This window comes from Grus americana, chromosome 11 (assembly GCF_028858705.1).
Source record: "Grus americana isolate bGruAme1 chromosome 11, bGruAme1.mat, whole genome shotgun sequence".
NCBI classification, from domain to species: Eukaryota; Metazoa; Chordata; class Aves; order Gruiformes; family Gruidae; genus Grus; species Grus americana.
Genome location: NC_072862.1, coordinates 20,586,859 through 20,600,066, shown reverse-complemented (window position 1 = coordinate 20,600,066; position 13,208 = coordinate 20,586,859). Strand labels below are relative to the sequence as shown.

At 35.0% G+C, this 13,208-nt stretch overlaps 1 protein-coding gene across 15 annotated transcripts in view; it reads right to left on the bottom strand.

The window, feature by feature from the left end:
• Nucleotides 1-13,208, bottom strand: part of ATP2B2 (ATPase plasma membrane Ca2+ transporting 2) — a 427,949-nt gene that overhangs the window by 299,181 nt on the left and 115,560 nt on the right. Inside the window, exon 1 of one of the 15 annotated variants that reach the window (XM_054838307.1) lies at nt 9,065-9,083. The exons of the other annotated variants lie outside the window; for them this stretch is intronic. The gene's annotated coding sequence lies outside the window, so the exon portion shown is untranslated. Of the gene's footprint in view, nt 1-9,064; nt 9,084-13,208 lie in introns of those variants that run through there. 15 annotated transcript variants of the gene reach the window in all.

Here is a 13,208-nt window from a genome sequence, read left to right as displayed (position 1 = left end):
GTGAAGAGAAATTTTCATATAAATATTAAATTCTGCCTCTTCTTCAAGAATCTGGCATTAATGAGGTTTGAGATCTGATTAAAATGTTATGGATATCCAGACTTCTAACTCGTGCAAATGAAATGACACTGAAGTTGTATCGCAAGAGATGGAACAGGATGGAATCACCTATTTCCCTTTAGTTCAAATTTCAAGAACCAGCTGAGAGAATGCAGGGATTAAAAAAATAATTGTATGTATTCAGTAAAAAGCCTCCATTTCTCCCCTCTCTAAAAGAAAAGAGGTCAGCAGCAGCAGAGTAGGATGGGAATCAGGGTGAGAATGTTTCTAAGGAGGTTTGCCTTTCACAGGACAGGCATGGAATTGCAAGACTGATTCTTAAAGAGAAGTGTGAAGATAATCAAGCTCTTTAGGCTATAAATTCTCAGTTCACATATGCACACACACACACACGTATATAAAACCCCCTGAAAATCAAAGAAAAAGGTTTAGTGAAAGTATTAATGCTTCTATGTATTATTTCTGGATAAATACTAAGTGCTCAACAGAAAAACAGAATACAAATATACACACTCATACATACCCAGAGTTATACAAAACAAAAACCAGAAGTACACCATAATTGTTTGTATATTATAGAAGTCAGAATATTGCCAGATAATTAAGTGCATCTTCTTCCATTCAGGAAGCTAACCTCAACCCCTGTAGACTTGAGAAATCTACATGGACCTGGATGAAATATAGGAAATAGAACATGAGCTGCCTTCTTAAGCATCAAACAATCGTAGGATAATATTTGATTTCTTTTTTTGCCTCGCAATGTGAATATAAAAGAAACTGCACTACAGCAAGATCTCTGCCATGGGCATCAAGCATCATTTTCTCCTGGAATCATTGCATTAGACCATCAATTGAGACAAGCACTGACTGAACAAATCAAAAAGAGATATTTATCTATGAACAGTGTAACAGATTAAATCGCCAATAATTACAGACACAAAATTAAACAAAGACTAGTCTATAATATGGTTTTGTGACCATCTATTTTGTTCAGAGTTAAATTTGGTACCGTCCTTATGAACTGTTCTGCAGTATCATCATAAAGAAAATTTAAACCAGTTTATCTCTTTTCCCTCAATTTTTTTGAATAGCCTTATATATGTCTTGATGTATAAAGTATGTGGTTATTTAGAAATCTGTCCTCTGTTGTTCTGAAATGAATTTTCCTTGAATGCTCATTTCCTGGCTGAAGTCTAAAAGAGAGTAATACAAAGAGAACTTCGAAGGTTAATCTTGACTATGAAATAGATTAGGGGAGCCTTTAGTTCAGAGGATCCTCCTTCAGAAACCACTACACATGTCAGAGCGATGGAAACAGTAAAAAGTTTCTGGACTGGTCTTAAACAAAATAATAAAAGATGAGACTCACAATGAGCATTCCTCATTGTGACGACTGTCCTCTCATCACAAATTTCCCATAGTTCCTTCAAAAGTCTCTGATTTCCAATTGCAACCATCACACAAGTTGATTACAATGATTTTGTGAGTGGCTGGAATTTTCCCAGGAATGTTTCCAAATACAGTCAAGTTCACTTGGCACACAATGAGCTGATTATGAAAGAGATTACTAATGGAGAAGTGAGTGGAGTCCTTAGCTGAATTATCAGGAGAAACTTCTGCAATCACAAAAGCTACTTCACCTCTCTGTTTCTCTAACCTTTTGCACCCAGGTCAGCCCAGCACAGTGGTAGGGTAGGTGTCAGTAAACAGCACTGTCATAAACTCTCTGCTCTTTGCAGTTGGAAGGAAGATGCAACAGTTTTGACCTTCACTATGAAAGCTAAGCAACTTTGCAGCAAAGACTTACGACATGCCTTTTACTTAATGGGAATTTTAAAGTAAATTCACTCATTGGCCATTAAAAACAAGTCCTTTTAGGTATTCCATGTTCAATTGTTAAACAGAGGAACGGTCATGTATATGTATTTTTCCTCTTTCAGAAATACCTTCAACTCATGATAACTTTGAGCCGTTCGGGTTGCAGGACTGTGATAGCTACCGGTGATCAAGCAGCAGCATGATTAAGTTTACATAATTATTTCATATCAAGAAATGAGAAAAGCCTTATGTATTTTCATTTGATCCAAAAAGGATGCTTGATATGCAGATTTTGTTTCATTTATGCTTAAATGAAAACCGAATACCATCAAGAACTCAAGGGAGGGTTAAAGTTACCAGCACAGTATACACCAACATAAGATGACTTCATATAAAGTTTGAGGACATTTTATCAAGAGATGTGAAAGGAAAATTTAAGTAATGAAAACAAATGAAAAAAAAAACCTACTAACTAGTGTGCTGTCTCCTATGTTACAGTGCTTACTTTAAATGTTATGAAAATGGAGGTAAATTAGGTTGGCATGAAATTATAGCACATAAAAGCTGCTGAAAATTTCATTTGCCTAGATGTTTAACCATCATTTTCTCACCAGCTAATCTTCACGCTTTGAAAGTGAATATAGGAAGTCTGCTTAATTTCCTATTATGTAACATGTACCAAATGCAACAGAAAGTAATATGGAATAAAACATATCTAGAAATTTTCAATTTACTTGATATTTCATACATAACCGAAATTTAATTTGATAAGAAGTAATAAGAATAGGAGTCATCAATTTGAAATTGTATTCTTTGGTCCTAATCCTTGAATATGTGAAAGTAAGTCTAAGTTTCCATGGAAAATGTTCTATTAACAAAAAAACCCAGAAAAAAATAAGCCTGTGCAATACTTTTCAGCTACTAGTAGTTGAAACAAATATTGTTGTCAAATGACTAAAAGAGGAATTACATTTTGTAATAGTCTGAAATATAGTAAATTTCACTAAAATATCAAAATGCACCCAGGTACATGAAATACATGACACAAAGGACATCCACAGTCACATTAGAAAGATGTTTCAATTTATATTCATAGTAATAAAATTTCTTTTTCATGTATTTTATACAGAAGTTAGATATAGGGAACTACTTTTCTCTTATGCAGCTTGGCACAAGCCATTCTGGAGAGTGGGAAAAATAGAGTAAAAGAGGATATTAGGAAGTGATGTTCATAGTTTTTGTCAGAAGCCTTTTTGTCTTTAATGTAGTGATCCTTCATCATCAGAGCAGGAGGCAGATACAAATTCATAACAACTTTCTTTTCTTAAATAAATGAGAATAATCAATACTGTGGTGTAACAACACTTTTTCCATTCTTGATCTTTTATATCCCATTACGATGATTATAGTACAAACCATAAAAATATCCATCAGATTTCTCTGCTTTTCCTAGACTTTGAAATTTGCTTTCTGACAGGAAGGTGGATAAGTATTTCATCTGGCAATGACATCCTAAAAAGAAATCACAGCAACGTTCTGCACTGGTATTTCTACAGCGATATCAACCACACTTTTATCTTCTAGAGTAATGGCTTGTCATGCAAAAAGTGATGTTAATTAGGACATGAGGTAAACAGCCAGTTTTTGCCCATTCCTAGCCATCACTACATTGGATGAATATCTGCATTTTTTTATAGCACTCAAATTTTTTATAGCACTCAAACGTCTCTCTACTGTCTTAAAGTTACTTTAATAGATTTACTGCCAACTAACATACCTGGATTTTACTTATTTTAATTATCAACTTCAAAACCAAACTATAATACAATAACTGTTTAATCTGTGGTAGCCTAAATATAACAATAACTAATTTAATGTCAAGCTTTCAGCTAGTCAGTAAATTCTCTTATTTATAGCCACATGATGATTGTACCAGAAAACATCAGCTGCTTTCACAGTTCAAAATTCCTTTATATTGGTTGCAGCACATAAATGGAAGAGATAATTTCCAGGGTCTAGATAGCCTGAGTAGAAGTCATCATGATTTCTTTAAAATGGACAGCAGGTTTTACATTAAGCACTATCTTATTGGACTAATGTGCTTATAGTGAATGTTAGACGTTTATGGTTGTACATACTCTATCGGTTACATATTCTTAGGACCAAAGCTATTCTGTAACACAATATAAAGTGAATAAAAATTTGATTCCAAACCATCATTTCCTTCATCCCTATTTTGCATTTGTACTTTTGCAATGGTCTAGTCAAAGCATGAAAACTCCCACACCATTTAATAAAAGATGCAAAATCAGCATACTAGACTTGAGGCACAAAAATCATAATATTTAAGTGAAAGCGTCACTAAGCATCACTTATACATATTTTTTTCCCCACTCAAATATTTTAAATTCAAGCCATCTGTCCTTAACAGCAAATTACATTGCAAAGCAGGTGGAGATGAGTGTGAATATACCTATGAGTTACATCCAGCGTAAAGTAGCTAAGGCAAATTCAGGAAGGCATACAAGCAAAAGAAAACTTTGAGTCAAGACCCAGGTATGTGTTAATCTACCATTATTATATACGCTCCTGGGTGAAGCAGGTTATCCTATCTTAAAAATAAAGTGGACTCAGGTCCATACTTTCAAAGCTGTTATAAACTAAACAGTACTTGACAGTTGAGAATTTACTGATCCTAACTTTAGAAACATCATATGGATAAGATCCAAGAAGACAAAAGGTACTGTAACCTGCTATGAGAATGCAAAAGAGAACAGATGAAAAATGTCAGCTTCATTTTAAGAAAATTAAAAGTTCCTTACTCTACAGAATAAAAAAAGCTACAAATTTGTTTCTTCTTGCTTTTGTTGTTTCTTTTCTTTTTTTGCTTTGGATATTCAAGAATTACAAAGAAGGGGAAAAAAAAGAAAAAATTAAACAGAAAGAAGACAGCCATACTCATTATTTTAAAAATGCCATTTTAAAGCCAATTTAATGATATTTGCAATCACACTTGCAATATGCATTTTCTGTATTAGAGCTCCAGCATTTGGATCTTAATAATACTACCGGTACAAGCAGGCACCTGCAAGGAATATTTTCAAAAGAACATACACTTGATTTGTCTGTTGCCTAAGGAGTGAGAAGATGAGATAGCAGTGACAATTCCATTACAAAACCCAAACTTCTTCATATGAAAACATATTCTGGTTCTCTAAATAACTTGAGTACTGAAAAACACAAGTAGAAACAGCCATATAAATACTGTTGCTCACATCAAAGCCTGCTATACACAAGCTCATTTGCCAATCCCCATTCAGGGAGGTGGAAACGCAATGCAAGATGGAAGTGACAAAACACAACATTTTCTTACACTAAGCGTGGTGGCCAACGCATTTGGGCCAGCTCACTTCCCTTTTTGACCGGCAAGGACCTTTTCTGTCTGTATTACTACTGGCAGCAGAAAGCTAACTCCTTCTATCCACTGCCTTTTGGATAACCAATTCATTTTTTTCAAAAAAATTCAGATTGTAAAACTGAATTCCAAGTATTCCACATACTATTTTATGTTCATCATTCATATGCATGGATGTTGTTCCAGAACTAAATACTGACTTTTTGTTAAGTATCTATGGCTGAGTCACAAGGCACTTAAAGAAAGAAGCTTTAGAAGAACTACTTTGTCCTTAGACCAATTTCCATTAAGTACTTACGCCAAAATAATGCTGCTATCATGTTAGTGGAAAAGGAAGAAACTTAATGTGGGACATTAACATAGTCACTGTTGTAACTATGCTTTAAAAATTTCATTAGAAACCTTTCCTGTGCATACATTTATAGGAGCATTTTTGGCCAGATATTACCTTGAACTAAAATACCAGATAAATAAAACATCAAGACAATACCAACATCATAAACATTTTTACAGATTTAGAAATAGAGCTTAATCCTTGGTCCATTTAATTTTGCTCCTGGCTTGAACAGTGGCAGTACCAAATGCTTTGGAGAAAAAAAATGCCACAAATAAGGGAAGTCTGATAAGTGCAATCTGGTAAAACCTGTCTACATGGGAGGATTCCTTGAACTGATTTCTAGCTCTTCCTATAGAATATAAACAAGTCAAACATTAATTGCAGTAAGCTTTCACATACAAATGGGATATATGTAGATTTAAAAAATTCAGAAAGCAGCAATTTACTTTGGAGTAATGTAATTTTATTTAATTGCTTCTAATTAAAATTATTCCACAAATGTAAAACAGAAGCGTCTATTAATTCTTCGCATAAACTAAATTTAGATATCAACTGAGTAGCTTATTCATAGTATTTACTATAATTATTGCAATACTTTTGTAACTTTGATGATTTAAAAGTTTTGGGACTTGATACTAAATAATGGTTTCTGCTGCATAAAGCAAAATAACCTTTCAAACTCCCAGTGCCTTTGTACTTTGAATGTGACTCACTAAATTTACATTTTGTGAAAGTACATGTAGGAGTAAAAGCACTTATGTATTATCAAGAAATATGACATTATAATCCCATGAAGTTACTACTTATAGAAAAAAATAAAACTGTTCCCATTCTCTTCCATGCCTAAGTGTGAAGCGAATACCTTCCATTAATTTTACCTTCTATTAATTTTATAAAGAGAAAGGACACTTAATATTTTTGCATATATTTTTAACTTCACTTTTAACACAAAGTTTTAAAATCAGCCATGAAACATAAAAATTGGAAATATTTTTCAATAAAAGTTAACTCATCTGAAAGTAATTTTTGTATTTAAAACTATTCATTGATTTGTGTCAAATCTGACAAAAAGATGTGGCCAAAGTTGGGGTGGAAAATTAAACAAAAAATGGAGAACATTCTGCAAACATCTGTATTTTATAAATAGACCAACATAAGGCCAAAAAAAGGTAATTTCTTCAATTTCTTCTCTTCATTTATCTTCTTTATTCTCTCTCCACTTTTTTACTACCTAATTTCTCATGTGGTTCTTCAAACACCAACAGACCAACAAAGCAAATGCAATATATTCAGTAGGTGAAATTTGCTAACTGAAAGTTCAAGTCATTACTAAATTCTAATTGCAAAGACATTTTCTTCATGCAAATAAGCCATTTTATTCTCCAAATTCTTTAATACTCAAAAGTTACAGTCTATCACAAGAGAGTTACGCTTGCTTTATTTCACAAGGAGATTGCATTAACATATGGTTCAGCCACTCTATGTAGTTCACCCCACTAACACTTGAGCATATACCTCTAACAATAAACAAACAGAGAATCAGGGGGAAAAAATGTAGAAACATCAACTGCAGGTGGGTGTAAACTTAACTGTGAATCCCTCAACCACCAGTGTTCACAGCTGAACTGTGTAGGCGTGGTCACAAGAGTAAAGAGGTTACTTTTGGTTTTAATGTGGGTTTTTTCTTCACCTGCTTATGAAGAAAGACTATAGCAGTGCCCTGGAGGAGTGGTGGAAGTCAGGAAAACAATTGTCATAAAAAGAATTGAGTTGTAAAAGTGAGTTTGATTTGAAAAATGGCCTTAAAAACAAGCAACACACAAAATGTGACATATGGCTACAGGCTAAAAGCCTGGAAGCTTTTTCAAAAGCTCTGACTGAGGAGCTCCTTCTGGAAATCAGGAGACTGAGCAGGAAAAACAGCCACACACAGAGCTCCTTTTCCTATCTGAAAACACTTCCTTCTAGGACTTGACAAAGCTATGGAGTGTGGAAACTAAGATACTTTTTTTGTTTTTAAAATTTGGGTGGGGGAAGAAAGGACATTTCTGTTAGTTAACGGTGCTGACAGTGTATCACCATTGCTTTCTTCAGAGAGCCTACTGAAGGCAGCCACAAACTGCCGCCCTTGGGCATAGGTGTATTGAAGAAACATCTGTGCAGTGCACAGTCAAAAGTTTCGCTATTTCAGCAACGTGGAATCTCTGTCAGTGAAACAGCATTTATCTCTGCCTAATGAAATTCAAGCCAAATTACTACCAAAGACCAGAATGAGATAATTTATGCAATGGCAAAGAAAAAAAATCATATTGTAGTGACAGTAGCACACTGTAAACTACTTTTCTCACAGTGACTTACTTCTTTGCATCACTGTAAGGCACTGAATATACTCCTTCACTGAATGGATCATCATATGAAGCAGACCATTACACAGTTTTTTACCCAAATCTCACTAAGTCTAAAAAGAGGCCGTTAATTAAGAAAAGGTAAGGGAAAATACATTTTATTAAACAAGTGGTTAAATGAATACAAAATGTAGATGGGATACTTAAAAATTGGCCAAGATAGCAGGAATAATGAGTTAAATTAGGAAGACAATTATTTAAGTGTCATTTTTGAATATCTAAAAAATAAAACCTTGAAAATTTACCATTTCAGGGAAAATTCTGTAGTGTCAGGAAGATACTCCCAATGAAACTTAAAGTTTTTTCTTGACTTCAGCAATTCACTAACAAATCATTACTAAAGTCTTGATCCCTGGGGCATCTTAGAAGCACTTTTGCAACATTAACAATCGGCTATTTAATTCCCCCAGTTGATTTCTAATTAGGTTTTAATTCATGATGTAATTTAATCTTTCCTTCTGATACCCTGTATTCTTAAGGAAATAGCAATTTATCTTCCTAAACTAAAAGTTTTTACAGTCAAGACTGTTGGATTATGGTGTTCTTTCTGCTTGTTTACCATCTCCCTCAAACTAATCTAAAGTAAATCAAAGTGTTTATTATTGAAACACTCTGGTTTGCCCCTATCTGCTTATTCTTCTCTGCTGGCAATGGCTTGATTTTGGAAGTGTTTCATCGCTAAGGCTAGAGTTGGTAACATTCCATGAATTACTATCTCAAGCCACATCAAAATACTTCCATACCAGGAACCTTGTCTTAAAACAGTCTTTAAGAGTTTCAACATGAAACAACGCTGAATAAACTCCTCATATCACTAAAAGAGACAAGGTATGGTTAACCAGGGCTCATTGTCCTTCTCTGACTTCTCCTACCTATGGATTGCTGCGGTACTAAAGGTTTCTACAGGACAGCTGCTTCTATTGTCGAACTAAAAAACAGAACAAGATGAACCCAAAACCAGAAACAACCAAAAAAACCACCAACCCAAACACCCCCACAACCAAAAAAACTCCACACACACAAACTTACTGCTTTTCATTATGATTCTTACTGCATTTTCTGCTGCACCAGGTGTAAGGTTACTAGCCATCTATCTCCAAGATCTCTTGTGATCTTAAACAGAACAGATCAAGAACTGAGGTAAGAACAAGAACTAAAATTAGGGTAGAACAAGAACTGGAGTAGAACAAAGGGAAGAATTAGGGTGAAATAGGTGCTGGAGCAGAACAGAATTCCTCATCAGTACACCTCCACCTGCAATGCAGCACGCTCCTAGCTCTCCCTCTGCGATTCTGGCAGCAGCAGCAATCTGCCAAGCAGTGCTCAGCTACACCTTGGGGAATCTTACTCCTTGCACCAAGCCATGCTGTCAGTGGAGAAACATTTCAGGATCCTCCCAATTGCCTATGCTGGGGAAAGACTAAGACATTGTGAGACATTATTCTTTTGGTTCTTCGACAAATGGAAGCCTGAGTTTATGCCTTATGCCCAGTAGATTTTCCTGTCATGTTTCAGTTTAATTTGTTTTGTTCTAAATGTCAGCAAAAGATAGAGTCAAGCAAGAAAAAATTACAAGAATTTTTCTCTATGACTTACAGCACTGCCTGGATGGGACTGACAGGCGATATAACACTCAGATATTCGTTCTGACCCACAGAGGTTAAAAAGCGTTGTTTCATTGCAGCGTTAGCATTTTCAATTGTACCAAACCTTCACATCAATACAAGTAAAAGAAATCAATTGCAATTTTTTCAGTTCATATTTTTTGAAAGAGCAGTACACACTGTTCATGCTAAAAGACATGCTGTTTTTCTTTAGTTTACTGCTCTCATTATAAGGAAATACGATGGCAATCTAATTTTGTCTGCCACAAAACAAAGAGCATATTCAGTTTTCAACATCTAGCCAAAAACTTTTCTGGTTATAATTTGAGTTTAAACTTATACGGCATGATCATTACCATAAACAATCTGCAAAATGTCCAGAAAACAAACTTCCCCCTTTAATCTGCCATTAGAAAACCCCAAAGAAATAAACGCAGTCACTTCAGCTTTTCTTTTACATTGCTCTCAAGGATTTTCAAAGACCAGCTGAAAAGTATTCCTTCCAAATAAACCAAAGTTTTTAAACAAACCAAAGAATGCTTCCAGACGTTTTTATTTCAAGTATACCTTAATAAATCTCTCAAAATAAAGAAAACATAAAGGTAGATAAACATTGTCTTTGAGGATAAAGAATTAGGGAAAGGCTCTAAGCATTACAAAATTATAGTCATGTTTCATTTCAATTAATTTTGTCTACCTAAACATTAAAAAAAAGCTTGACTTTCTTCTTCAGGAAAGAGAACAATATATTATTATAAAATCGATATAGCAATTTCAGTTTAATAATACATATGTAAACACTGAATGTGCAGATAATGGGATTTGTATGAAAAATTTAAAAAGCATTGCTTTTCATCATTAAATTCAAGATAATCAACATATTCTGCTGAAGATTCAATTAAAAAGCAATATTCTAATTTTATTACTCAGTTGTAAATATCAATTCCGTTTGCATGCAAAACAATATAAATCTGCAGTAAACAGCTAAATCATTCTGGAAGAGAAATTTCACCTACAGACCAACCCCAAAAGCAACAGACAGAAATAAACAGAAAAGCAGCAAAACTTGGATACTTCTCCAAAATCAAGAATATGTGGTACAACATATCATGCCTTCCCAAACTAATTTAACTAATAAAAATTTAAGATAACCAAGAGGCACAATGAAAAAATATAGTTATTTGGTTATCAAATGTTGCAAATTATTGCTTAAAAGTTATGTTAATTTTTTATTCCATATGGGAGATGGGGAGGGTCTGTCAGACCACAATACCGATGAAAATTTCCTAATCAAGCTTGACAGATAACTAAACAGATTGACAGATAGACAGAAATTGCATATGCCTCATTTCCTTTAAAAAACACAGACTAAAAAAGGTCTTACTAATAATTATCACTACATCTATTATAGTGACTATTATAGCATCCACAAACTTCAACATGCCATGCATTCGACAGAAAAACCATGAAACCAGACAGCGTATCACCCTAGAGGGCACGGGAAAACCAAAGGGAGGTGAATCAAGGAAGAGCACCTGTCTCCTCTACTTTTACTACTTCATTAATATCTTACACAGTTCTGACTCTGCTGGACCAGAGAGTTCCAACAGCATGAAGAAGATTGTGGGAGTGAGTTACCCCACCCGGATAAAGTGAATAAAGGAAGAGAGTACAAAGCTGGGGACAGCAGGGCAAGGAATGAAGACGGGCTTTTAAAACCTGATAAACTTAGTTCTAGCTTTTCAAACCCAAGCCTAGCAGCTGCTCCAAAGCTCCAGCCACGAGGGAACAGTCACCTTTGGCAATGCTGGGAACAGTTGCCCCGTGTCATCCCAGGAAGCCTCTGCACAGCAGCAAGCCGGGGAAACACAGAGCTCCGCAGCCTGCAAGACAGGGCTATCACTTCCAGATTCAAGTAGTGCCCTAAGCGGTAACAGACTTGATTTTAATATTTTCCTCTCCTCTCCCATAAGTTCCTGTTCATTATTTTCATATTTTCTATTTGGCATATAGGAATAGTATAATACCAAGTTTGAACTAAATTTCTCCATGACTATAAAAGTATTTTTGATTAAACAGATGTCAGCAAAATTTTATGGAGTGAAAATTGAGTAACAGATGGTGAGGTCTGTAGAGTTCAAAGAGGCTGTATTTTATTAAAAAGGAAATTTGAAGAAAAGAAGTATTTTTCTGGAAATATTGATGCAGTGTTTAAGCAAATGTAAAAATATTCTTACTTGATAGAAAACAGTAAGTTTAAAAAAAAAAAAAAAAGGTATTCATGCCATAAACCTCAGACCATTAAAAAAGGGATTTTATTCTGCTTTCTTTTTACTGAATACAGCTTTTCATCCAAGACATCAAGGTTCTCAAAGAAAAATAATATACTTCATGGAGAGGAAAAAACCCTAATACCAAACCAAAAATAACAATGACCTTGATTAAGTATCCTGGACAAAATACATCTTTTATGTGACATACACACTACTGTGAAAGCAAGCTTAGGAATACTTAACCATGGGATAATAGTTATCTCAAACTTAGTATTGTAAGTATTAAACAAAATTGCAAATAATGGCATATGCCGCATAGGAAATGAGACTGAGCAGGATTATAACTCCTGACTACCATTTATGTATCATCCCTTTTCCAGCTTTACCTCTCATAATGGTAGAAAAACATTGCCATCTGTGGAATATAGACAGAGAGTCAATGAAATTAAGAGAATGGCATAAATATAATTATGATAGTATAATATGATTTCTCTCTCTATTGCTATGGCTCTCAAGTCTTGTTTTCAAGGTGATATTTTTAATATTTTATTACATCATCAGGAAAAAAATTAAAAAGGCAACTAGTTTCAAATTCATGACCAGGCTCATTCTGCATCAAAGAGAAAGCTACAGTGCCCTAAGGAATAGCAGTCAGTGAGCTACTTTCGATGTCCATGGGGAAAGACTGAGAAATCTAATAGTTTCATCAGAGCACTTAACCATGTGGAGAAGAGCTACCTGTTCTCCAGTAAGTCTTGTGCACACAGGCCAGCTCACAGCTAAGAGACAGCCTACGACACCTACGCCACATTGGTATTTTCGTTGGAGGCAGGAGGAGTCACTCACAGCCGAGGCTCTCACACTGAGAAAAGCTGGCAGAGCCATGCTCCCACCTCCAAGCTGTACCAGCCAGTGCAGCTGAGCCTGCATCAACACAACTCAGCCTTATCCAGCGTAGTGCACTTATCTCCCCTACCAAAAGCTGGCTGGAAACTAATTCTGACTCTGATCTGCTCCTGGTGCAGCACAACTCAGAGTTTTGGTACTGTCTTGGACTAGCTTTTAGTACACATTGATGTTACCAGTAGTAAAATGATCACAAACACATTATTAGAGAGATACATCTGATCTTGTATCTTAATTTCTCAGTGATGTCTTCTCCCAGATACTTAAACTGTGCTATCTGGATTCCTGATGCATACTGACTTACAGCGATGTGGAAGCTGCTGTATCCTCACACTTTAGAAATGCAGCTTTATTTTTCAGAAGGTGAGGCAATAAACTGAAACCCCCAAG